The sequence below is a fragment of the Chiloscyllium punctatum genome, chromosome 41 (genome assembly GCF_047496795.1).
Source record: "Chiloscyllium punctatum isolate Juve2018m chromosome 41, sChiPun1.3, whole genome shotgun sequence".
NCBI classification, from domain to species: domain Eukaryota; kingdom Metazoa; phylum Chordata; class Chondrichthyes; order Orectolobiformes; family Hemiscylliidae; genus Chiloscyllium; species Chiloscyllium punctatum.
Genome location: NC_092779.1, coordinates 43,582,331 through 43,609,735, shown reverse-complemented (window position 1 = coordinate 43,609,735; position 27,405 = coordinate 43,582,331). Strand labels below are relative to the sequence as shown.

The following is a 27,405-nucleotide window of genomic DNA, read 5'->3' as shown; positions in this document are numbered from 1 at the left end:
TATCCTATCTACCTGCAACTCCACTTTCAAGGAGCTATGAACCTGCACTCTAAGGTCTCTTTGTTCAGCAACACTCCCTAGGACCTTACCATTAAGTGTACAAGTCCTGCTAAGATTTGCTTTCCCAAAATGCAGCACTTCGCATTTATCTGAATTAAACTCCATCTGCCACTTCTCAGCCCACTGGCCCATCTGATCAAGATCCTGTTGTAATCTAAGGTAACCTTCTTTGCTGTCCACTACACCTCCAATTTTGGTGTCATCTGCAAACTTACTAACTGTATCTCTTCCGCTCACATCCAAATAATTTATGTAAATGACAAAAAGTAGAGGACCCAGCACCAATCCTTGTGGCACTCCACTGGTCACAGGTCCCCAGTCTGAAAATACACCCCTCCACCACCACCTTTGAGCCAGTTCTGTATCCAAATGGCTAGTTCTCCCTTTATTCCGTGAGACCTAACCTTGCTAATCAGTCTCCCATGGGGAACCTTGTCGAACACCTTACTGAAGTCCATATAGATCACATCTACTGCTCTGCCCTCATCAATCCTCTTTGTTACATTGAGATTGATCATGTAGAAACTCTGGAGACTACAGATTGTTATCATCTTCACCTATAGACGTGAAGGTGCCATTGTTGGAGTGGGGTGGACAAAGTTAAAAAATCACACAACACCAGGTTATAGTCCAAAGGTTTATTTGGAAGTACTAGCTTTCAGAGCGCTGCTCCTTAATCAGGTAGCTAGGGGTCAGGATCATAAGACACAGAATTTATAGCAACAGTCTCCATTACTGAGACTAGCTTCTCAAAACAAAAATCCAGATTTTATTAACTAACTTTAAATTCCATCAATGGTATTGGGAGTCTCTCAAGTTCTAGTTCTCTGACATTACTACTGTGCTATTGTCTCCATCCTTGTCCCTGCCTCTAACTGGTCCAAGTTACCAACTATTTGGGACATCCCAGCTTTCTGGAGTTTTCCTTCCTGCAGAGGACAATGCACTGGTTTAATCAGGAACCGAGTGGTACAAAGAAATAAAATTGATCTTTTCACTGGTATTTTAGCTCCTAGTATCATCAGGCTGATGTCTGCAAGTTGGGACAGGTTGGACATCTTATCCCACTAGTGGCTCTGAAGTCCGAAGTTCCAAATCATATGGGCCCAACAACATACAGTTTCCCTTAAACAGACATTATTTGAAAAGAGATGCAAGTATGGGAAATGGAGACTGCTGTTCTGCAAACGTTCCAGCATGACCGAGACTGACAGCAGGGTCACAGTTGCTGCAAGATACCTTTATAGTTCGTATAACACTCTTTGTTTGAATATTTGCATCAGATGCTCCCTTTGGGGGTGAAATTTCCCAAGGCCCTATCTCACAGACAGAGCCTCAATGCAGCAGGCACTTGTGGGGACATTACAGGTTTGTTGGTCTGGAAGAGCCAGACCAACACTGTTACCTGTGTTTTTACAGTGCTTAACCTTTCAGGTGGCAACGAAGGTGCAGGTTCTTTGGAACATTTCTCTCAGAGACCAAAATTGAAAAATTTTAAGTCTTTGACTGTAATATCCCCTCCCCTTCATTGGTAGCAACAAAAAAAGTATCACATCTGGCATAAAGAAATTTACAATCTGTGATCTCATTTAAATATAAACAGTTTTGAAGTATGCAATTTTCATCAACCTCATCCTCCAGAATAATTGCATAATCTTCTCACACATAATCTGTACTGACAGGCACCCCTTTAACGCCTGGTACACACTACTGCTGCTGTTATCACCTTTTCACACTGTCAATCAGCCTGTGTGTTTCACAACAACGCATTCTGTGAGCCATCTGTTTGCGCCTACATTCAGCTCACTTCCTCCCACCCTCTATTAGTATTGAGATTCAAGGCATCGTTGATGCTTTAACAAGACCCATCATACCACAGAGAGCATTTGCAAATCCAGTAACTCCAATGGGAAGCAGTCATGGCAAACATCTTCATCCTCAAATGGTGTTCAAGGAGGTCAGAAAGTGACACGTGACACGTGGCTAGTTCCAGAAAAGGATGCTGAACCTGCCCTTGCTGCAGATGATGGGGGCTGATGTAAAGATGAATCTCCAATAAAAATGAAGGACCAGCAAGCCTTGCTCTCAACATTCGTTCCTCAGAGCAGGGTAAGATGTGCTCATGTTTGCTTCTTCCAGAAAGTGCACAGGGAAAGCTCGGTAACAAGCAGCCTGAAGTACAATGATGCAATGGTAACGCCACCTCAATCTGACATGCTGAAGATCTGCCAGACTGTATGACGTGCAGCCCACAGGCAGCTCAACTGCTCACTCATTCCTGTCCTCTGTTGTGGAGGTGTCAGATGACAATACACAGGAGAGTAAGGACAAGCAGCTATTTCTGGACAAGCTGCCTGAGGCCCTCAAGTCCTTTAGTAGCAGCTTACCAGCCAATTAATATTCAACTCGATGGGATTTGATTGGCCAGGGCCGATGTACAATAGAATGTTTCGGGGTGGTAGCATGTGTGAATCCATGGGGAAAGGCATCGTCTACAAGGCGGAGAGGAAGGAAATAAGGAATTCACAACTCATCTCACCACTAAAAAGTAGACTGCCCAAGATCATCAACCAGGTCAGGTCTGTTTTGGTGTTAAGTGATTCACTCTGACCAGACCCACACTGCATCAGGCAGGAAGATCTCGGAGTCTCACATTCTACAGGGACATGCAGAACAGGGAGGCGAATACCTTCCTCATCAGCTTGGATCAGGAGAGGACTTTTGACAGAGTTTGGGCAGGAAGTCTGCAAGTGGACCTGACTGCTCTACGCAAACATCGGTCTCAGTCAACGGGCAGGAATCAGAAATCTTCCTGACCAAATCGGAAGTCAAGTAGGACTGAGGAGATAAATATCGACTGTGCTAGAGAACTACCAACTTGGTGAAAGGTGCTGTTTGGTCTCTCCAAAACAGTTTGGTCTTCCAGTGCAAAGAGTTGTCCTTGACCAGCATATTCTAAGGTTCCGAACTATGTGCTGAAGAATGTACACGGTTAGACAGCCAGAACAATGGGGGAAGGCCCCCGTCTCATGCCAAAAAGGCAGCTCACGTCCACCACTTTCTCAAGGGAACTAGGGATAGGTAATAAATGCTGGCCAGCCAGCAACACCCACATCCCATAAAACAAATAATTTTTTAAAAATCTACCAAAGGGCTTTAAATTATAGAACCTCCTTTAGTTTGTATCTGAATGTGTACGATTCTTGTCACATTTAGTTCATGTCCCAAGTCTGCATTTGGATTGAAGTAGCAAAGAGTGAAAAATACTCAACTAAGAAATGTGATATTTTATTGTATTTTCTGTAATGTGGGCTTCAAAACAATTTGTATTTACTTATACATATTTTATGAATAAAATATATCATTGGAAAATATAACACAACCAAGATGATTGTGGAACATTTCAACAAAAACACCATTAGAACTACTTCTATTTTAGACTCAGTTTAGTTTTCTATGTTGTGTTAGACACCCACTTATGAAATAAGCCTTACACAAGATTCTGCTGCAAGAATATCCCATTTAGAAACACTTGCATGATACCTAGAGAATTATGGATAAGAAGGGCTAGTACTCCCTCAAGAACACGTCTAAAGCCCACCTCTCAAATGCCATTATCATTTATTTCCAGTAATTTGTTTTCATTACTCTGTCTGGGAGTCTATTCGATTTCCTAATCACTGTGTATTGTGCAAAACCTCCCTGATAGAGATAAACACACCTTTTGCTAACTTGAACTTGTATCTCCTTGTGTGACCCTGGCAATTTTTCTTTATCTACATATCTATTTTTATTTCCTTCATTCTTTAAAAGGACCTTATGAACCTCTATTAGATCATTGGTCAAATGAGAATGGTGACAGTTTTCCAGATGAAAAGGTTTGTCTGGACAAATAAAGTACATCAAATCCTGCTTTAAACAGTAATGCTGTTTGAAGTCAAAGTGGGAGTCCACAATTTACTCTTAACTGCAAGGTTGGGCTCATATTCTGAATATGCTCATATGTATGAGGCTCATATGTCTCTCCAGTGAATTAGGCAGTGACGTCATATCTCATCAGACACATCCAACTGGCACAATGTGATCTGTAAACACACTGTTAGTTCTAAGCTGTCTGCCTCAGCTGTAAACATATCTTTGCCTCCTGCTTCATTATATGCCATTGTTCCTTGTCCAAACCAAGCTACAAAAAAAAAGGATAACCTTTTGGAATGCTCATTTTTCAAAATTTAAATTAGAACTGCAAAGTGAGCAGAATTCTCTGTCAGCTGTGCGGCTGCTCTTCCAAGTTCCATGCACAGCAATCACCATCTCACCAATCCCGGCACGGATTCTGATTCCAGAAGTTTCTGCCACACATGTATCTCAGAGGCCTGCACAGCCAGAGAGAAAACGAGACGGAATCCTGCTTACCAGGAGCCAATGTAGATCAGCAGAATGGGGCTGGCTGAAAAGGATCTGATCAGTTTAGAGAAGGCCAGCAGAGCTTTAGATACAATGAAGTTTATTGAAGGTAGAATGTAGGAAGTAGACTGGAATAGTTGAGTCTAGAGGTATCAAATGCATGAATACATGAAGAACAGAGACAGATACCAAGTTGAGATCATTAGGGAGGTGGAAATAACAAATACTCTCAGCAATGGTGTGGATATGGTGCTGAAAGCTACATTTCAGCATCTGAGGTGGCTGCAGGACTGTGAACATTCTGGTACAGCCTTAGTTCTGAGGAAGAGGGATGGAAAAGGATGGAATTTGTGGCAGCTACTGAAGGCAATGCATTCAGTCTTTCCCAATAATTAATTGTAGGAAATCTTTGCCCACGTGGTCAATCGTAGTGTTTACAGTGTAATTATGGAAACTGCCAAACTTTTTGATGGCTTCAAATGTTCTGTTCTGTTGTACAACAAGGAACATGGTTGCAAGAGCCCAATTTCCTCCTTTCTGTTTTACAGAAAGGTAGAGCATGCTACATTTCATCTTCAGCATTTCACCTCTGGTGTGTTTGAGATATTGTACTAACTACAAGATGCATTTCAGCAACTCACTAAGTTTTCATCAACGGCACCTCCCGATCTCACAAATCATTGCCACCCAGAAGAATAAAGTAGGCAGGCGTGAGAGAACACTATATCCTCAGAATTTGCTTCCAAGTCACACACCATTCTGACCTGGGACATACTGCAATCCCTCACTGAAAAATACTGAAACGTCCCATTTGCCTGTATTGTGAAAGTTATCTTCACCACAAGAACTTCAGTGGTGGAAACTCACTACTACCTTCTCAAGGACAGAAGGGTTTGTCTGCACTCCACATTTTAAAAGTGAAAGTATATTTTCTGTTGTTTTGCCCATACACATGGCAAGAGAAAGTGAGGATTGCAGATGCTGGAGATCAGAGTCAAGAGTATGTTGCTAGGAAAGCGCAGCAGGTCAGGCAGCATCCGAGGAGCAGGAAAACCAATGTTTTGGGCATAAGCTCTTCATCAGGAATGAGGCTTGTGGGGCGGAGGGCTGAGAGATAAATGGAAAGGGGGGGACGAGGGTTGGGGGAAACATAGTTGAGAAAGTGATAGGTGGACTCCCCTCACCTCCATCCAAGGCCCCAAGGGATCCTTCCACATCCGTCATAACTCCACCACTTCCACTACCTCCAAACAGACCTCACCAAAGGTATATTCCCCTCCCTACCCCTATCCGCATTCCAGAGAGACCATTTCTTCCGCGACTCTCTCATCTGGTCCACACCCCCCCCCCCCCCCCCCCCCACCCCCCCACCACCACCAGCCCACACCCCACACCTGGCACCTTTCTTTGCCACCACAGGAAGTACAAAACCTGCAACCCTGACCTCTGTCCAAAGCCCCAAGGGATCCTTCCACATCTGTCAGAAATTTATCTGAACCTCTATCAACATCATCTACTGCATCCATTGCAACCGGTGTGATCTCCTCTACATCAGGAGGACAGGACGCCTTTTTGTTCTCTGAAACGATCCGCATCTCTAGGATACCCGCACCCACCAACCCCACCACCCCATGGCTGAACACTTCAACTCCCCATCCCACTTCGTCAAGGACATGCAGGTACTGGACCTCCTCCACTGCCAAACCGTTACCTTGGGACCCTGCAACCACAAGGGATAAATGTGATTTCAACAGCTTCCTCATTCCCCTCCCCCGACATTATTCCAGTCCCAAGCCTCCAACTTGGCACCACCCTCCAGACCTGTCCATCACTCCCCCTCTGACCTATCACCTTCTCCCTCACCTTCATCCACCTATCGCTTTCTCAGTTACCTTCCCCTCAACCCCAAACCCCTCCCATTTATCTCTCAGTCCTGACCCACAAGCCTTCTTGTTGATGAAGGGCTTACACCCAAATCGTCAATTCTCCTACTTCTCGAATGCTGCCTGACCTACTGTGCTTTCCCATACACACGGGAGTATAATTTATATATTCTTTGGTCAGACTGTACAATTACAAAGTTTGCCTGGCCGTTCCCATCTTCTGCTCTCAATGTATCATGTTGAAATGTATCTTAACTCATCATTTTCATCCTGTGTTAAAAGCCCTCACTAAACTTATCCTCACCATCTGAAGTCGACCGTGCAAGTGCTGAACTTTCTAAGATCCCGGCAATATGAACAATATTTGTATTCTGAAGTCAGGAATGTAAGTCTCTTTGTTCTTTGAACATGGTAGTGTTAACATCATGCCTTGTTTGGATTCTAACCTGTCTAGAATAAAAACAGACAGTTCCAGCATGGCAATAATTTTGCATTTACCCTGTAGCTCACTGGCATGACCACGACTGGATCAAGTTACTCATTCCAGAGGACTTCAAGTACTCTACACCAGACAGGAAGGATTAAATTACTTGACGAAGTAATTCTTTGACAATGGGATGGGTCTTGTCCTCCAAGGAGGCCAATCACATATCTAATCCTCCCACACTGATACAACATCTACAGCCAAAAAGGAACTAGGACAAATACAAAAACAAAAATAATTCTACGGAAAATATACACCAAAAAAAAAATGATTTCACAAGCAAACAGAGCAGCAGACAAGCTTCTGGCATAATCTACAAAGGTCTCATACAAATCGTACTATGAGGGAAATGGGGAGCAGTATTTAAAGCCAAAATGAACGTACATGTGGACTTTTCCACATATCATAATTGGTTAAGAAAAAGCTTTGCCTGTGACAAGTGCTGACACGTTGTCTGCTTAATAAGTGCTGTACAGTTACTGCACATTTGTTATCTATACTGTAACCAAACACTACCTAACCTTGTGACCTCTGGAGAACATTCTGATATCGGAGTACAAAAGCATTACAAATCACATTAATACCATCCTCACAATCACTGGAAGAGAAAAACATAAACGCTTCCATAACCTTGTGAGCCCCCAGACCTCACATAAACAAGGTTTCCATTATCAATGTTGTCTGTAGAGGCCCACGGGGCTTGCCAGAACCAAGGCTCGATCAAAGGAGTGGATTTCTACAGCTTGGTCAATTTCTCCAACACGCTGTCTTTACAAATTGATGCCATTTTCAACAAATAAACCTGATCTCATCTCAATTGAGGCCTCACTCTGTAAATCTTGCTTTGTATCTGTCAACGTAACAGAAATCCAATAATTACTGTCAAATCATGATAAATTACTTGCTAAGGAATAAGTCAAGCATCCACCACATTTCCCAGTCATGGCAGAAGGCAAAAAACTATCATGTTCATCTCACAATCCAGGTACATTGACTGTGATCTGGAGAAGGTGGGCCTGAATCTTCCAAAGGAACACTCCTGCTGCAGATGCTGACCTGATATTTCTCTGCATTTCTTCCAAGGTTTTCCATTCCTGGTCATCAAAGAAATGGATGGCACGGGCCCACATCAGGACATCAACAGGGTCCTGACATGCAGCTGCCAGCAGTCCCGAGACTGGCAGATTTGACACACTGACTTCAAACCCTACCATGGCATTTTGAGCATGTGAATTCCAGGTCAAAACTTGAGTAAGAAAACCCATCAGCCAAAATGACTATGATACTGTTGTATCAATGTAAAATAAAACTGGCTCACTATCCTTTCGGGAAGGAAACCAGTCATCCTATCTGGTCCGATAAGCATTGCCCAAATTCCACACTGTTGATTCTTCAATGCCCTCAGATATAGCCAACAAGGATCTCCCTTCAAACCTACGCTGCAGCTGTAATAAATCCTGCAAAACCTACAACAAGAGAATGAAACTTCTAAAATATTAATCTGCTGGATTAAAGTTAAAACTGTTCTCGACTAACTAAATATAAAATAATGTCAATAGAATGACTACATTCATTTGGGTGTCCAACTGCAACATTAACAGCAATGGCATTCAAACCGTGTGGTGCACTACCTATTACATTTTATATGCACACAATAATTAGCTTTAATGAGTTCAATGCACATATTCAGTAAAATAGCATGCCACATTCTCTCAGTATTTTGGAACTATGAAATATTTTGCAAGTGGGTATCATGCAGACCTACACACTACTGATTTGTGGGCCTTAGGACCCACAAATAACATCAGCCTTCTAATAAGAAGAGCAATTGCAAACCCTGAAATTTTTGATAGAATTATATTGTTTCCCTTTTGGGGTTAAGACTTGTGTGTGCATTGGTCAATGTGAATTATTTAATTCCTTCTTTGTCCCTAATGTCCTCATTAAGTATTAAAAAGGTCAGATCCAACTTCCTCCACTTTGGCCAAACCTTAAAATAAAACACCTGATTGTATTTCAATAATATTTTGATTTCTTGTTCCAACATTACCCTTAAGACAACACAACTTAAGTTCCAAATCACATGTAGTTTTGGAGTACAAGCCAGCCCCCATTAGGAAGTAAACGGAGACTTCCAAACCCAATTTGCAAACTCCTTGAGTGACTGGGTCGTGGACTTTTTTTTTAGAATGAAGGTGCAAAGATGAACATCTGGCAAGGACAGTGACTGAAATAAATGGCAGTTCTCTCTTTCCAGGCACATTGTCAGTCAAACCTACATGGATCACAATGCATGCAGAAGAGTTTAATTTTTCTTATAACACGCTGCCCACACACATTTTAAATTTTGAAATAAATTAATGCACATTCAATTTATTTTGTTTTGGCACAGCATTTTATTCATGCATATATTCTCTCAATAAATAAAAGCTGAAGGAACAGTGGGGCTTCAACTGTACTGGGAGAGTCATTTTCATGTTTCTATGGAAAACTTATCTAATTTTATACTCTTCACTGTGTGAAACATCATTCCTCCAACAGCCCACTGTAATTTAATTTCTAGCATTACCATCACTGCTCCACAGACACCTGCAGTGCGATTAAAAAAAGAATCACTGAGCTGGCGTCATTCTCTCCATTAATCCCACAAATTACATACAATTTAAAGTTTGGGTGCTCATAGCAACGGAATTGAAAATTTACTTTTTCTCACTGACGAGAAAATTCACCAGTGATAAGAAAACAATTAGTAAATTTAACATGTGAAAATTAACAGAGGCCAACTTCAGCTGGGTTCAGTGGGTACAACTTTCACGGTTGATTCGGAAAAAAGTCAAGTTTCACTCTCGAAACTGGAGTACAAAAAACTGGGCTCACACTCCAATCCGACATGAAGGAGTCTTGCACTGTCAGAGGTTCTATGAGATGGTAAACCAATACCTCCATGTCTTATTGGAGATAAAATGATTCCACGGCAATATTTTGAAACTGTGCAGGCAAACCCTTCCTGATCAACATTTACCTCTCAATCAAAATCTAGTGCAAACCGTTTGTCACATTGATATCCATGAGCTCTTAACAATTGTTGTTGGAAATTCGTGTGGAAAGGGCAGCAGAACAGATGTTTAAAAAAAATAAGTGTAGCTGTGAAAGTTAGTTGGCATTCTCATACCATTTTTGTATCATCCTGGAATACAAGCAGTTTTAGCAAGTGAGAACAGGAACCTACAGTGAACCAGATCTTGAAATCTGGTTTATGTGATCTGCCATAAACCTCCGGATTTGCATTCTTTGGACTTAAGGAAGTGGAGACTAGCACCATATCTGGGTGAACAGTGGGTTAAGAGACAGTAATGGTTTACAAACTGACAAGGGCAAAACTGAAAAATCTGGGTGCTGCCTCAAATACTTTATATTTCTCAAGGTATGCATAGCGATTACAAAAAGGCAAGTAGGCGGGAAGAAGAGCTTGTGAACGAAGAAATTATTTGTTGCAGAAACGTTGTGGTGAATGGAAGTCAAAGGATAAACAGCAGGGAATTTGGTCTTGCTAGTGTAAGCTTATTTGGAGTAGATCCTTTTCAGTTAAAAACCCTAATCATTGTACCAATTTTCATTCACCACACTGCAGTGGATTCAAACCCCAGTCCCAATGTCATAAATTTTCCAATCTATTGCGACATTAGATTAGATTCCCTACAGTGTGAAAACAGGCCATTTGGCCCAACAAGCTCACACCGACTCTTCAAAGAGTAACCCACACAGACCCACTTCCCTCTGGCTAAAACACCTAACCTGATGGGCAATTTAGCATGGCCAATCTACCTGACCTGCACATCTTTGGATTGTGGGAGGAAACCGGAGCACCCAGAGGATATCCCATGCAGACACAGGGAGAATGTGCAAATTCCACGCAGAGTCATCCAAGGCTGGAATCGGACCCAGGTCCCTGGCACTGTGAGGCTGCAGTGCCAACCATTGAGCCACAGTGCCACCCTAAATGCAGCGCCCTATGAGTGCAATCACTGAAATTATCATAAAATTAAAGTTATTGCTGAGTGATGCATACAGTAGCATAGTGACTATTGGTGTGGCTGCTGTCGCACTTCTAATTATAATGCTCTTTCTTATCTGTTTTAAATTAATACAAAACATAATAACAATTTAAGTTAAGGGCTTTTTCTGCAATCAATGATGGAAGCCCATTAAAAATTATTGTATAGAACATATCCATAGAATCATATTAAAATCCACTTGTATGAGTAAAGATCTTCCCCTCAAGTGGGGTAATTAATTCAAGCGTACAACAGCAAACCTCAATTTAATGGGGCATAATTTGTTTCTCCCAGTCAAAATGCTCCTCATATCAGCTTCATTTTTGTGGTGTGTCACAGTGTGGCAGTCAGGTGTCTCCTTATGGGAAATTATCAGCCATCTTCAAGCTTCTCTCAAGCAGTAGCAGAAGGAAAATATGAGATCAGCCTGGGATAGTCACAGTGAATACAAGTCCTAAAGAGAACTTGGAAGAGAATAGGCATTTCACCTCCAGAGAGAAAATAGAATTGATACACAAGTACTAATAGCAAAGGAAATACCTGAAGACCAGTCAGTTGTTTTTCTTAAAGGCCAATGTAAATTAATTTGTAAAAGTTGGCTTCTTTTATTTCCCGTGTGAAACTATGATGCAAGATCACACTATTGTTAAAAATAACGTAAAATTGTACTTGTCATTTCGAAATTGTTTAACAATACTTCAACCAAGAACAAACTCAGTCAATTAAACAAAAACTTGTACTTATATACTGCATGTGTAAAGGTCAATGAAGTATTGTTATTGCTGGAAACAAAATAAGGCAGCAACACACCCACAAACAGAAAATGACCAAATAATCTGGTTTAGTTAGTTGAGCTCCAGACCTTAGTTAAGACACCTGGGAGAACTTTCCTGCTGTTGCAATGCGATAGTGCAATTGGATTGCTTACATTAATCAGACATGTAGATAGCAGACTAGTTTAACGTCTTCTCCAAGGCAACTCTTCAGTGCAACAGTGGAGTATACAATATTCCAAAAAACAATATTGGGGAATACAGGGTCTAGTGAGCTGGAGGAACTCAAGGAAATCAGCGTTGTCAGGAAATAGTGTTCGGGATATTGATGGGATTAAAGACAGATGAATTCACGGGGCCAAATAATCTACATCCCCAGTGTACATATGAAAATAGCCATAGGAATAGTGGAAGCATTGGTGATTACCCCTTTGAAATGTTATAGCCTATGGATTAGAGGATAGGTAATGTAAGTCCACAATTTTAAAAAGGAGGTAGAGAGAAAACAGGGAATTATACACTGGTTAGCCTGACAGTCACTGTGAAAATACTAGAGTCCATGATAAAAGATTTAACAGCAGAGAATTTAGGAAAATGTGACAGGATCAGAGTCAGCATGATTTACAAAAGGGAAGTCATGCTTGACCAAACTACTGAGGACTTAACTAATAGAACTGGAAAGAGAGAATGATTAGATGAGGTTTGCTTGGACTTTCAGAAGGCTTTAGACAAGGTCCCACACAATGGATTAGCATGTAAAATTAAAGCACATGGGATTAGGAGTAAATTTATAGACATGAACAGAGAACTGGTCAGCAAACAGGAAAAAATAAAGTAGGAAAAAACAGAGTGGCAAGCAGTGAGCAAGCAGGATTACTGCAGCTAATCATATTGTACATTAATGATTTAGATCAGGGATCTTAGATAATATCTCCAAGTCTGGAGATGCAAATCTGGATGGGAGGGTGAACTGTGAGGAGACGCACAAATGTTTCAGTGTGATTTTCACAAGTTGAATGAGTTGGCAAGAGCATGGCAGATGAATTATAATGTGGATAAATGAGAGGTTATCCACTTTGTAACAAAAGCAGGAAGACAGGTTATTAACTGAATGTGACAGATTGCACCTCCCCTTTCCCCAATGTGATTTCTGTGTTCTTGCACACCAGTCACTGAAAGTAAACATACAGGTACATCAGGCAATGTTGACCGTCATAGTGAGAGGATTCAGGTCGATGATCAGGGATATCTTACTGAAATTGCATATGTCCTTGGTGAGACAACACCTACTGTACTGTGTGCAACTTTGGTTTCCTTATCTGTGGAAAGATGTTCTGGCTATGAAGGTTTCCCAGACTGATACCTGGGATGGTGAAGGGATGGGATCAACTAGGATTGTATTTACTGGGGTTTAGAAGAGTGAACCTATAAAATTGTAAAAGACCTGATGAAATTCACAGTTTAAGGATCGGGGGTAAGCCATTTAGGACTGACATGAGGGGAAATCTCTTCACCCAGAGAGTGGTGAGCCTGTAGAATTCTCTGCCACATAATACTGAATCCAAAATATTGAATGTGTTCAAGAAAGAGAAAAATAGAGTTAGATATAATTCTTTGGGCTAAAGGGATCAAAGGGTATGGGGAGAGAGTGGAAACAGAATGCTCTACTCCTGTTCCGATTTTCCATGTTGCTATGCTTTTATCTTTGCAATCAAGGCTTGAGTGGGACCTGAATTGTCAGAGATGAGAATGCCATAGTTTATACCTCTCTAACCTACTCAAACCCCACTGTGATTGACAACATTCAGCTGATCCTAAGAAGCTCCCAATGCACCATCTATGTTCTTCTGTAACTCTGTTAATTGCAATTAAATAATAAATGCATTATTGTCAGGACCTTTTTAACCAAACCATTTTTCCAGAGCCATCATTCATGGATGACCTTTGAAAAACGTTGAACAGATGTAATATTGATAGATCAATAATTCATTTCACTAATCTACAGTTTTTGCATTATGTTTACATAACATACATAAAGTTTGTGTATCAAGTTTCTCTCCTCAGGATCTGCCATCTAAGTTTTATTTCTTGTAAAAAGGTAAAAGAAATTGTTTCTGGCAATTGAGGATCAACAATATAAAGATGAAACACAGAAAAAGCATTCAAGCTGACCAGTTTACCGATCCTTTTGTATCACTTTGCCATGATTACTTTCAACCCTGTCTCAAGCAGATACAGGTTCTTATGTCTCTACACATTTTTATGCAGAATCTGTTCAGTACCTTTTCAAATGTTTTTATCAAGTCTGCATTCACTGTACTTGGAAGTTCTCTCTCTCAATTGTTAATGTAATATTTTTATTTTCCAATCAGTTTTTCACATCACACAGATCCACATTCACTTTATCAATTCCCTTCATATTAATAATTGCATCTTTCTCCAATGAGAACAAGTTGAACTCTTGCAGCTATTACTTTATGGCTCAACATTCTAACAACTTGAAATGGCTCCTGTTCCTCAATGCTTTCCAATATCACCTCCAAAGTCTGTGGGCTACAGTTATGGGTGAAATTAGATCTTAGGAACACTATCAATGAAAACAAACTGAAACAGTGGTAAGTACAGGTACTTGAAGCATGGGTTATGCCCAACAAATGCATATGAATTGTTATCATTCATTTGAACTAAATGGGCACAATTTCTTACTAGCCACATTATCACAGTTCATAAATTGTTAAAAGTTAAAAACCACACAACACCAGGTTATAGTTCAACAGGAGGTAGCTAGTGGAGCAGGATCATAGGGCTCAGAATTTATAGTAAAAGATCAAAGTGTCATACAACTGATGCGATGTATTAAACAAACCTAGATTGCTGTCAAGTCTTTAAAGTCTCAATAGCAATCTAGGTTTGTTTAATACATCGCATCAGTTGTATGACACTTTGATCTTTTACTATAAATTCTGAGCCCTATGATCCTGCTCCACTAGTTACCTGATGAAGGAGCAGCACTCTGAAAGCTTGTACTTCCAAATAAACCTGTTGGACTATAACCTGATGTTGTGTGACTTATAACTTTGTCCGCCACAGTCCAACACTGGCACCTCCACTTCATAAATTGTTAAATTTCTAGTGCTTGCAAAAGTAACATAGCTACCAATAAAAATAATAATAATCAAAACAACCCCCTAACCCTGTGGCCCCAGCTATGTCAATGCAGATCAGACATTTGTTTGGATCACGGAGAAAGTACATTAGCACCAGCGAGTCAGAGCATTTAAATTCCTTTAAATGCATGAAAATACTTCAACTGTAATATCCAATATCAATGATGCAATAAGCTAAAAACACTTGTGTCTATGCAAAGTAGCACCCAACATAATATATTTGAGTATATTCTGTAAGTGTTGCGAACACATAGGTACATCCATCAACATTGTACAGCAGGCATCACAGGGCCTTTGCCCACTGTTTCACATGATAATCAATTATTGGGCAGCATACTTGCAATTTCTCAATAAGCACAAGTGGTTGCTGCCAGCAGTGTACATTTGTAAAAGTGGGTATTATGCTGACCTGAAACAATAACACACCTTTTCTCTTGCTGTATGCTAATAAGACTTCTTCTTTATTTGTGCTATTCTCTGGTCTTACATCATCAGGTCTGTATGATGGATTGCTCTAATTTCTAGATTCTGTTCAATTTTCCCCATCACAGATAGGCTGCACATCAAGATGTTTTGTTGTCCATAAACCTGCAACCAGAAAAAGTCACCTTACAGTTAGTATTCAGAGCTCAGTACAAATCACAACTTGCATTTATAAGTATTCCGAATGTTGGTAGTGCTTCACAATGTGAAAAACCAAAAAAGGACGACAATAAGTGAAGGGGAAGAACAGAATAGCAGAATTAAATTGAGAAAACTAAGAAAAGCATTTAAGAATGGAAAAAGAGGATGTCGTGCAGGGGGAGAGCAGAGAGATGGCCAGGACAATTAAGTCATGGCAACTGAAACAATGGTCATAATTGTGGATTCGAGAGAACAGGAATGAGGAATTTATGAGGAACAAGAGCTGTGTATGGGAATATATGGGACTGACAAATTAATGGGCACCATCTGTTCCACCTACTTTCAACTGCAGCCATTGGGAGAGACAACTCTTCACTGTTCTCACACACTGAGCAATTGCTTTATCTGATAATACTTGTGACTGCGATAACCCAACAAATCAAGTCCACCAAATATGCAGCTGCAAAAGTTTAGATGAGCAAAGAGTCAGTAAGTAAGCAAGTGAGACCTTTCTGATTGAGTATAAAGGCAGCTGAATCAATATTATTCTCTTTATACCAATTGAAGCCAAAATTGACTGGCTTTTGTGATTACACTATTTCTCCAAAATATTCTTTCATACCATATAAAATCTGAAAGAACTGTGGGTGCGGTAAATCAGAAACATGAACAGAAGTTACTGGAAAAGCTCAGCAGGTCTGGCAGCATCTGTGCAGAGAAATCAAAGCTAACGTTTTGAGAACCGCTCTAGGGAAGGGTTACCAGACCCAAAACATTAATTTTGATTTCCGTGCACAGATGCTGCCAGACCTGCTGAGCTTTTCCAGCAACTTCAGTTTTTGTTTCTTTTATACTATGCCTGGTTATCCAGTGAGAACAATAATGCCAAAGATGTTCATAGAATCCCTACAGTGTGGAAGCAGGCCATTCAGTCTGCGCCAACCTTCCAAAAAGTATCCCACGCAAACACAGCCACTGCCCCTGTCTACCCCCTCCACCCCCCATCCTATCCCTGCATTAACCATGGCTAACCCACCTAACCTACACATCCCTGAATACTATGAGCAATTTAGAATCGCCAATCCACCTAACCTGCACATCTTTGGACTTGTGGGAAACTGAACACCCGAAGGACACAGGGAGAACTCCACACAGTCACCCGAGGGTGGAATCAAATCTGGGTTCCTGGCGCTGTAGACAGCAGTTCTGTTGCATAAGGTGATGATGATGATGATGATGATGATGCTCAATGTATTGTTACGACAGTCAATAACTTGCAAAAGCTGACAAAAAAAAAATGGAGTGTCTGTTTACCTGACCTTCATTATGAAAAACTGGCCAATTATATTTCGTCACATTGCAGACACGTGGATAACAATAATGTAACGCATCCCCAATGACATTTAAATGAGGGAAATTTTACTCATTTTCACTTTGAATATTGAAATTTCCCCCACCTTTCCTCAGGAGCACGTATAGCGAATTCAGCCTCAAAGACTGGAGTGATACAGTGGCTCAGTAGTTACCACTGCAGCCTCACAGCACCAGTGACCCAGGTTCGAATTCAGCCTTGGGCAATTCTCCCAGTCTCTGCGTGGGTTTCCTCTGGGTGCTCTGGTTTCCTCCCACAGTCCAAAGATGTGCAAGTTAGGGGAGTTGGCCAGGCTAAATTGCGCCTAGTGTCCAGGGATGGGCAAGCTATGTGGATTAGCCATGGGAAATGCAGGGTTACAGGGATCAGGATAAAGGGGTGGGTCTGGGTAGGATGATCTTCGGAGGGTTAGTGTGGACATCATGGGGCCAAGGAATTCTATGATTCTTTGATAATTAGCAACACCTGTAGTTATTTAAAACCTGAAAGAATTCTGTGTAGCCCACTTCCAAATTCAGGATATGAATTTGTCATATACTATACACAAGGAAATGACCTTAATGCCTTCCACATAATTATAATTATAAGTAATTTAAATAACGTTGTTTATATTGGCAAGACAATCAATACCTAGAGAACACAGTTTTGGTAATTAGCAAAAAAGAACAAGGGTGATCAGGATGAAGGAACTGAGGGCATTCTAGCTAAGACAAGTGGAGGGGCAGGTAGTATTGAGGTGGTAGGGAGGCTGCAGAAAGATTTAAACAGTTTAAGAGAGTGGGCTAAGAAGTGGAAGATGGAATACAACATGGGACAGTGTGAGGTCATGCAATTTGGTAGGACAAATAGAGACTTGGGCTATTTTCTAAATGAGGAAAAAATTCAGAAGTCTGAGGTGCAAAAGGACAGGTTTCTGTTAAGGTAAACTTGCAGGTTGAGTCAGTAGTTAGGAAGGCAAATACAATGCGGTCATTAATCTCGAGAGGATGAGAATTTAAAAGCAGGGATATACTTCTGCAGCTTTCGAAGGCTCTGGTCAGACCACATTTAGAGTATTGAGAGCAATTTTGGGCCCCAAACCTCAGGAAGGATGTATTGGCCCTGGAGCAGGTCCAGAGGAGGTTCACAAGAATAATCCCAGCAATGAAAAGCTTAACATAAACAGGAATATTTGAGGACTCTAGGACTATACTTGATGGAGCTTCAAAGGATATGGGGGAGGATCTGATTGAAACATACAGAATACTGAATGGCCTGGACAGAGTGGATGTTGGGAAGATGTTTCCTTTGGTAGGAAAGACTAGGACCAGAGGGCGCAGCCTCAGAGTGAAAGGGAAGATCTTACAGAATAGAGATAAGCAGAAACTTCTTTAGCCACAGAGTGGTGAATCTATGGAATTCATTGCCACCAAACGCTGTGGAGGCCAGGTCATTGAATATGTTTAAAACAGAGATAGACAAGCTCTTGATTGCCAAAGGGATCAAAGGTTACAGGGAGAAAGCCTCCAATGCCAGGACATTTTCTTAGAAAAGGGGACCAAAACCATTCACAATATTTCAGCTGTGATCTAACCAGTGCGTTACTTAGTTTTAGCAAAACCTCCCTGCTTTTATACTCCATTTCCTTTAAAATATAGGGCAACGTACCAATTGCCTTCCTTACTGCACGCTGAACTAGGCTGTCACCCTATTGTGATTCATGGACAAGTACTCCAAAATCTCTTATTCTGTAGTTTTCTGGAGTCTATCTTCACTTAAGTAACATTCAGCTCTGTTCTTCTGCCAATGTGCATAACCTCACATTTTCCCACATCATATTTAATCTGCCAAGCTTCTATCCACTCACTTAACCTGGCTATATATCTCTGCCGACTCTGTCATCCTCACCACTTGCCTTCCCACCTAACTTTGTGTAAGACATAAAATTGACTATACTACATTCACTTTCTTCAAAGTCGTTAATATATACTGCAAATAATTTTGGCTCCAACATCAATCCATGTGGCATTCCATTTATTTAGGTTGCCATCTAAAAATGCCCCCCCCCCTTCCCAACTCTGTCCTCTGTTGGTTAGCCAATTCTCTATCCATGCTACTATACCACCTTCAACACCATGGACTCATCTTATTAAGGAACTTAATATATTGTACCTTATCAAAACGCCTTCAGAGAATCCGCTGCTTCCCCTTTATCTATCCTGCTCATTCACTCCTTAAAGAATTCTAGTAAATTTGTCAGGCATGATTCCCCCATCATGGGGACTCTGTTTGATCATATTATGCATTTCTAAATGCTGTGTAATTACGTACTTTATAATCGATGTGAAAATTTTGACAATAACAATGCTAACTGACCTGTCGATACCTGCTTTTTGTTTCCTTCCCTTTTTTAGAAAACAAATACCAAAATAACTTTCAAAAGGAAATTGAACAAGTTCCTTGACAAGCAAAACATTGCATGACTGCAAGCAAAGGACAGGACAGCAATTTCAAAGAGCAGACAGAAGCTGAATGGTTTCCTCTGCTCTATTCTATGATTTGTACAAGTTTCCTAAGCTCCATAGTAACCTCTGGATTTTAATTGCAGCAAGTGGATGATGACACAGAAACCAAACACAAATAAAATTCAGTCACCATCAAATACACTGAGTTGTCAATCAGACTCACCCAGCAGGTTTTTTTCATTGCAACATCAAAATAAAACTGACACAGCAAAAAACCTAGAAACATTGAGATGGGCTACAATATTAAAAACAAGCCACAGCTTCACCCTACTTTGGGCAAGTCCAGACATGCAAGCAGTCCTATAGACGATTCCCCTTTAAGAAGTGCCCACCCTGTCCAGCGTCAGCCCCATGTGAGATTACTTTCATTTTACAACTAGCCTAACTCACGTACACATTGCATAATCTCAAATTCCATGATAGTTTGTTAACCTTACTCTCAAATTCAAATGGGATAATGTTTCAGACTGGATTAGGTTTTGATCTATTTATCTGACTCAATTTTCACTTATTATTAAAAGATTCAAGCAGCCAGAGCTAGCTACTCAGGAATTTCATGGTCCTGCAATCTGATTATAGTTAAAAAATGGCCAGAAGTTGGGGTGCACACTGCAGACCCACAGACTTTATGAAATTGGTGCTGCGCCAATGGTGCTAGTGACTCTGTTGTGTAGACAGCATGACGCTATCCACACACTGGTCACTCATTTTACTGGGAACTGGGATGGGGGAAGCATGCAGAAGTTGAGCATCAATGCCACATCAAAGCAGTTGACATCTCTTAAAGTGGAAGGTGAACTCTTCTACAGACAGGTTAAACTCACGAAGGAAGAAATGGCTACAAGGTCTGCATATTTGCCCCTTGGATTCTCCAATGCTGCTTTTTGTTGACCTTAATTATTGAAATAGGAAGGCGCAGATTCCCAATGCACCTTGTGCTTCATGCCCATCAGCTAAAAAGGCTTCCAGGTAATACCTCCACTGCAAGTAGGAAGTGGTAACAGTGGAGGTCAATGTCAGGAGCTAATCTCCTGGAACGTGGTTGCAACGTCAGAATAGATTCAGTTCCCTCAGCAAAGTTGTTTTCACTTTCCAGTGAAATCTCCAGTGATATTTCAATATTTCATTTTAACACTTCACACCATGTCACTCCAAGTTACTTACATACCATTTTTCACAACTCTCAACACATCACTTCTAACACAAGGCATACCCATGATATAATCAAGTGAGGCACATTCTCTAAATGTGTTAAGACCGCCAGTAATCTGTACCCATTGGGCACATATCAAGCTTTTCTGGAAAGATGGTTTTCTCTCTCTTCTGTTTTTTTATTCTCTTTTATTTTACTTCTTTTCTGTTATGACTTCAGTCACTGTGACAAGTTAGCCCAGTGCGGAGTCATGGCAACAGCGGAGTAGAGTCTGGGATCCTGTTAGCTTCTGCATCGATGAGGAGGTCCTAGTGTTGAATCATGGTTGCTGCGATAGAAACAAAGCTTGTGTTCCTGGCAGTGCCTGAGTACAGATTCCTGGGGTGGAGGAGAATATGGTCCCAGTACAAGACATGGTGAGACTGGCAATGGCTGTATTGGCAAGGTGGGCCTGAAGCAGACACATGGCAGTGACAGAGTAGAGCTTGGGCCAGTGCGGTGCCTAGCAGCGAGGATTGATAGTGGCAAGGGTATCGATTGAGGTGAAACAGCACCGAAGAATGGCAACTTTCATTGTAGCAGCAGCAACAGCAGCACAGCAAAGGGAATGCATGCCTGGCCACCAGGCCCATGACGAAGCACTTAACAACAAGGGCTGTAAAAGGTGAACACATGCTTTTTTATTTTTCTGCCTTCAAATTCCATGTTTTGGTTTATTTTTGTGTTGTAAAATGGCAGTGGAGAGTGACAACACCATACAACACTTTTTACTGTACTTTGTAACAAAACACGTGAAAATAAATAAATAAATCAAGTCAAATCAAAATACTGTTGTGGGTCCTTCCTGATTAGTGTGACAGTTTGATTAGATTAGATTACTTACAGTGTGGAAACAGGCCCTTCGGCCCAACAAGTCCACACCGACCCGCTGAAGCGCACCCACCCAGACCCATTCCCCTACATTTACCCCTTCACCTAACACTATGGGCAATTTCTGAATTAGTGGTGCTGGAAGAGCACAGCGGTTCAGGCAGCATCCGAGGAGCAGTAAAATCGACGTTTTGGGCAAAAGCCCTTCATCAGGAATACGTTCATCAGAAACATCGATTTTACTGCTCCCCGGATGCTGCCTGAACTGCTGTGCTCTTCCAGCACCACTAACCCAGAATCTGGTTTCCAGCATCTGCAGTCATTGTTTTTACTACAGGCAATTTAGCATGGCCAATTTATCTAACCTGCACATTTCTTTTTGGACTGTGGGAGGAAACTGGAGCACCCGGAGGAAACCCACGCAGACACGGGGAGAATGTGCACATTGGACACGTTTGTCAGACTTGATGAGTCAGATGCTGGGCCGGAACAATAACTCGAGGATCCTATTTTAAGTCAACGAGTTTAAAGCTCTACCATGCACTCAGATGCTTATAATGCAGCTTAATCCAATAGGGCTAGCTGATCAATTGGATATTTAGATGCCATTTTGTACTTAAAAGACTCAGGTCATGCATCTATGAAGATAACATTAATCTGTGCTTCTGCTCAGATCTTTACAAATCAGGAATTTATTTGGTAAGTTGGTGCTAAAATACAGGGCCAAAATAAAACAAAGATCCACAGGGCTTTGCTGATCTCTGCAGTTCATAGTCCTGACATCCTTTACCTTCCTCTCTAATCACAAAGCTCCCATAAAATTTCTCTTCATAATCTCACAAAAAGACAATTTACTCAAAATTATGCAAATATAGTTTATTCAAAGCAATGCTTAATGATAACCGCAAGGCTATGGATGTGACATTTTTCTATCTTCTGACTCGTACAAATAGTTGTACACACTTAGAAACGGCTGTGCTAATTTCTATAAAACACACACACACTGCATCAAGCATACTGATCACTGTGGAGTGACAGAAATAACATGCTATGCACCCTTTATTTGCAAGGAATGCTGACAACTTGACAAGTCAGTATTCAATGCTGTTCCTAGTTGCCCATGAGCCTTTTTGTTCAACTCAAGCAATCCATATGGTGAAGGTGCTCAGTTCTCCCACAGTGCAGAAAGGGTTCCCTGACTTTGACCCAGTTCCGATGAGGGAATGGTGACAGCAGCCCAAGTCAGGATAGTGTGTTACCTGTAGGTGTTCTCTTGCACTTACTACCCTTGTATTTTCCAGACAGTGGTTATCAAAGATTGGTAGCTGCACTCTAAGAAAGCACTCATTGTTTCAGTGAATTCTTTATACAGAACTGAGTTACTTAAATGCTGTTACATCCAAGTTTAATTGAAGAATATTCCATCACATTCCTAATTTAAACGTGTAGGTGGTGCAGAATATTGGAAGTCTTAATTGACATATTCAGCTTCTTGTCTTTCTCAAGCCAAAACACTTACCCAACTGGTCCAGTTAGGTTTTTGATCAATGAGGACTTCTGGGATATTGATGGTGGGAGATTTAGCAATGTCAATACAACTGATTATCAAGAGGACGTTATTAGACTTTCTCTCGAATTGATAATAATCCAGCCCATGCCTGGATGTTGTTCCCCACTTTGCAGCACACACTCAAAGTATTGTTTCACTGTGAGGAATTGATGTGGTCTAGATATGTGGAGGAACCTGGATTATCCGACACGGGTGGGGTGTATTTCGCTCGGTTAATCAAATGCTGGATAACCGAATGCTGGATAACATAGTTAGCCAAGCATCGCGACCTTGCGATCTTGTTCAGACAATCTGAAATTTGGTTAGTCAAATGCTGGATAATCGAGGTTCCTCAGTATTGTTAATTAACAATTTTATTTTGATATTGTGATAAAAGGAAAGATTAAACAGCAGCTGATACTCAGATGGTGTGGCACGGTGGCACAGTGGTTAGCACTGCTGCCTCACAGCGCCAGAGACCCGGGTTCAATTCCCGCCTCAGGCGACTGTCTGTGTGGAGTTTGCACGTCCTCCCCGTGTCTGCGTGGGTTTCCTCCGGGTGCTCCGGTTTCCTCCCACAGTCCAAAGATGTGCAGGTCAGGTGAATTGGCCATGCTAAATTGTCCGTAGTGTTAGGTAAGGGGTAGATGTAGGGGTATGGGTGGGTTGCGCTTCGGCGGGGCGGTGTGGACTTGTTGGGCCGAAGGGCCTGTTTCCACACTAAGTAATCTAATCTAATCTAATCTAAACAAGGACACTGCAACTGCCTTTGCGGAGAACTATTGGGAAGTTCAAATCGGGGACCATCTCAGGTATCCAGATACCTCTGCCAGTGGATGAAGTTCCTAACCAAAAATAAATATTTGATGTACAGCCTGGTTTATCCCTCTGCCTACTCTCCAAAATACAAATAGATAATTTTAATCGAACTTCCCTAAAAAATGTTCATTATTTTAAGTGATGAAACATTTTTCCAGGGCCCTTAACTTTGGCTTCTGAAGTTCATCAAATTTACTCTAGATCATTATTTTGAAAAAAAAACAGTTGCCATTTTATACTCCACAAACATAATGCAGTTATCAGAAGCTTTTAAGCATCCCCTTCCACCTACTAAGCAAATTTTCTTATTACTGTGTTTCCAGTACATACACTTTGTTACATAACCAACACATATTTTTAATATATATGTAAGATTCTGAATATACCACATTGTTTGCCTTATAAAACTTACATGCATGTAATTTGGTTATCTTGTACCCTCTACTTAAACAATAAAATAGAAATCATATTTCTTTAGACACCATCTTAGATTTGCTGATAAATAGCTTTTCAATGTGCGTAATGAAAATACTTGCACTGATACGCTCAAGGTGAATACAAGAGAACTGCAGGCTAATGAAGTTAGTGGAAAAAATGGCTAGTATTCATTAGCAGGACAGAGAACATGAACAGATATGAAAATATGAATTAATTAGAGAAATCTGTACAATATGGTAAAAGGTAGATCATGCCTAAATAACCTAACACAACTCTTAGATCGATTTACCGATATAGTACAGGATGATCAAAAGCATGGACATTTGAAACATTACTCTTCAACTTAAATTGAGGAGATTGTGTACGGAAACATCTTGGTGGCATGGATGGAAAATTATTTGCAAATCAGAAAATAAGGAAAAATAAAGACAAAGAAAAAGGACATTACTGAGCAATGAAAAGTGATAGCCCTTTTTCAAAGTTGTCTTAACAAAATAGAGTGAAGTATATTCAGGTTTGTGCCTGATGCAAGACTACTAAATATCGTGAAATATGAAAAAGCTAAAAAAAAGGTGGAGCTAGATAAACAGGGTGCAGATACAATTTTATGTAAGTGGTGATCAGTACGCTTTAAAATGTTATGAACCCCATGGATGAAACATAAACCAAAATAATCAAAATTACTCAATGACCTCAAAGTCAAGAAACTACCAACAAGATTCCACTTTTTGTAGCTTTTACTTTAACGTAACTCAGAATCAAATCAAATTACATGTGAATTAACAAATGATGCTTCAAATTTTAAAAATCACTTTAAATAGTCATTACAACAATGATCCGTCCCACACAAGCACACATATTTTCATCACTCCTGCAGTGATGTGGCACTATATAGCTACACAGTTCCACAATATGCTGTTCTTTATTTACACAGAGTAGACCAGAAGTCCTACTTGATAACAGCTTTTGACTTTGAGTTTCATGGGTACTTCTATCATTAGTGCATAACATTTCTACAAACCCTTTCCTGGACTATGATCTGTCCACATCTGGGAAAACTACCAGCTCTTTAGCATCTCTGAGCTATTCATATAGCCTCCCACATAACCTCCTTAGCCAGCTCAATGAGCATCTTCAAGAAATCTTATCTTTCTGCTAAAAGAAAAACTGACCGCCTCTCGAGAGTGATCCACTTCATTTTCTAACAAGAACTCAGAGTATTTCTCTTTCTGTCTCTACCTACTTTCTCTTTGCACCTGTGTCTATGCACTCATCATCTTCAGTCTTCGGCTCCTCTCCCTGAAGTTCACCTTTTCTGCTGCTCTACTTTGTATCTGCCAACCATATTGCTTATTTTTTAACCCTCCTTTCCATTGGTATCACTTCCAAGTCAAGGGTCATCAAGCCCTATGGACTAATATTTAAGATCCAAGACAATTATAATTGATCCATTTAGATGTAAACTTTTAAAAAGTCCTCATCAAACATTCTCAGAAACATTTACAGATTGCACAGACCTTTTCAAGAAATTATGAACTTTCCTTACTTCTTCTGGGTTAAAGGTTATCACAATATCAACAGTTGATACAAATAAGGGCCCTCTTGTGGCATAGTGGTAGAGTCCTTACCCCTGGTTCAAGTCCCACCTGCTCCAACAGTGTGTAATAACATCTCTAAATAGGTTGATTAGAAAAATAGGTTAAATAAAAAGTCAAAAACTTTTGATTGATAGAAATATTTTAGAAGCACCAGGGAGATGGATGGAAAATAATCCTAAGAGCCTATAGACAACAAAAACTCCACATAAATAGCAAATTGAAAAGATTAGTATGGTACTGAACATCTTCAAAACTTTTAGAATTTGAAAAACATGTCACTGCTTTTAATAAGAAGTGCCTTCAATAAGACATCTGATTATTGGATATAATTTCACACTTGCAGGAAACACATTATTTAAACTTAAAATGAGGGTTGTACACCCAAACTTTCTCATCATGTATTTTGTAGAAGTGGAGCAAAGTAAACACAATGAAGAAGGAAATTGGTCAATGTGCATCTGTTTGCCAGGTATAAAACAAGGCAGCTAGAAATAATCTAGCTCAACATCCACACCATTTTAGTAAAGACAACATGCCAGCTATCTTTGGCACCTATCTGAAGTAGGGATGAAATAGGTGTGATGAAAGGAACTAACAAATGCACGAGTGTGATAATTTTTCCTTTCATTATATATTTCAAAGGGAAGTGTTATCTTAAAAGGTGAATTACCATCATTTAAAAATTAAGCTAGAAAACAAACTTAACTGCACAAAGGGTAATAGAAGTGGTAGAGTTTTCAGAGGAATGCAAAGATATTTAATCAGCATATAAATAAACTGTACATACATACTTGGTAGGTAGTGCTGCAAATCTGGATGAAAAGATGAGTAACCATTAAAAGAAAAACTAACCATTCACTTTGTTACTGTTTACTGTGGACAAAATGGCTGCTGCATTTGTCTACATTAATAACTTCATTTTAAATTAGTTTACCACAATAATCTGAAAGATGTGATAATATGCTACATAGCTCGAAGTCTTTCATTTCCTCAATGTGTTACCATGTGGAGGTTAGTAAAAACAAGTTAGTTAAGCAGTTTAATGAAAAGCAAAACACTACAAATGCTAAAAACAGAAAATGATGGAGAATCTCAGCAGGTCTAATAGTTTCTGTGGAGAGTGAAACAGAATTAATGCTTCAAGTCCAGTATGACCTATCAAGATTCTGGATTTGAAACGGTTACTCGGTTTCTCTCTGCACAGATGCTGCCAGACCTGCTGAGCTTCTCCAGCACTTTCTGTTTTTATTTTAGTTAAGCAGCTCCAGTTTGATGTACACAGGGACATTCAGGGAGACAATAACCAAACAGTTCAATATTACGAAAATCAGGGACATCACAAGGCTGTATCTTTCATTACTAACGTGATTGGAGAACACAGGCAGCCATTTGACACACAGAGGCACCAGTCCTGTAACATCACATGACCCCATGGAAGTGCCTTTAAGGAAGGCATCAGAGTCACAATGATACAAGAAAGAGACCCTTATGGCATGGATGCAGTCGAGGAAGCCGAAGATACAAGAACAAAGGTGTTCTTCTTAAATTTGAATTTTTAAAAAAAATTTTAATGCTAAGTTCACAATTCGGTCATTAGTATTTCTTCATTCAAATTATCAGTTGATTCCAATTTTTGATGAAAACGTAACTTT

The 27,405-nt window shown here is 40.4% G+C and overlaps 1 protein-coding gene across 6 annotated transcripts in view; it reads right to left on the bottom strand.

Annotated features, from left to right (window-relative positions):
- The window catches only part of atxn1a (ataxin 1a), a 362,583-nt gene that overhangs the window by 329,232 nt on the left and 5,946 nt on the right, over positions 1-27,405 (bottom strand). For 4 of the 6 annotated variants that reach the window (XM_072560814.1, XM_072560810.1, XM_072560812.1 and 1 more), the window contains exon 2: positions 15,253-15,414. The exons of 1 other annotated variant lie outside the window; for it this stretch is intronic. The gene's annotated coding sequence lies outside the window, so the exon portion shown is untranslated. Of the gene's footprint in view, positions 1-15,235; positions 15,415-27,405 lie in introns of all 6 variants that reach the window. One more of the 6 variants, XM_072560811.1, reaches the window with a different exon arrangement.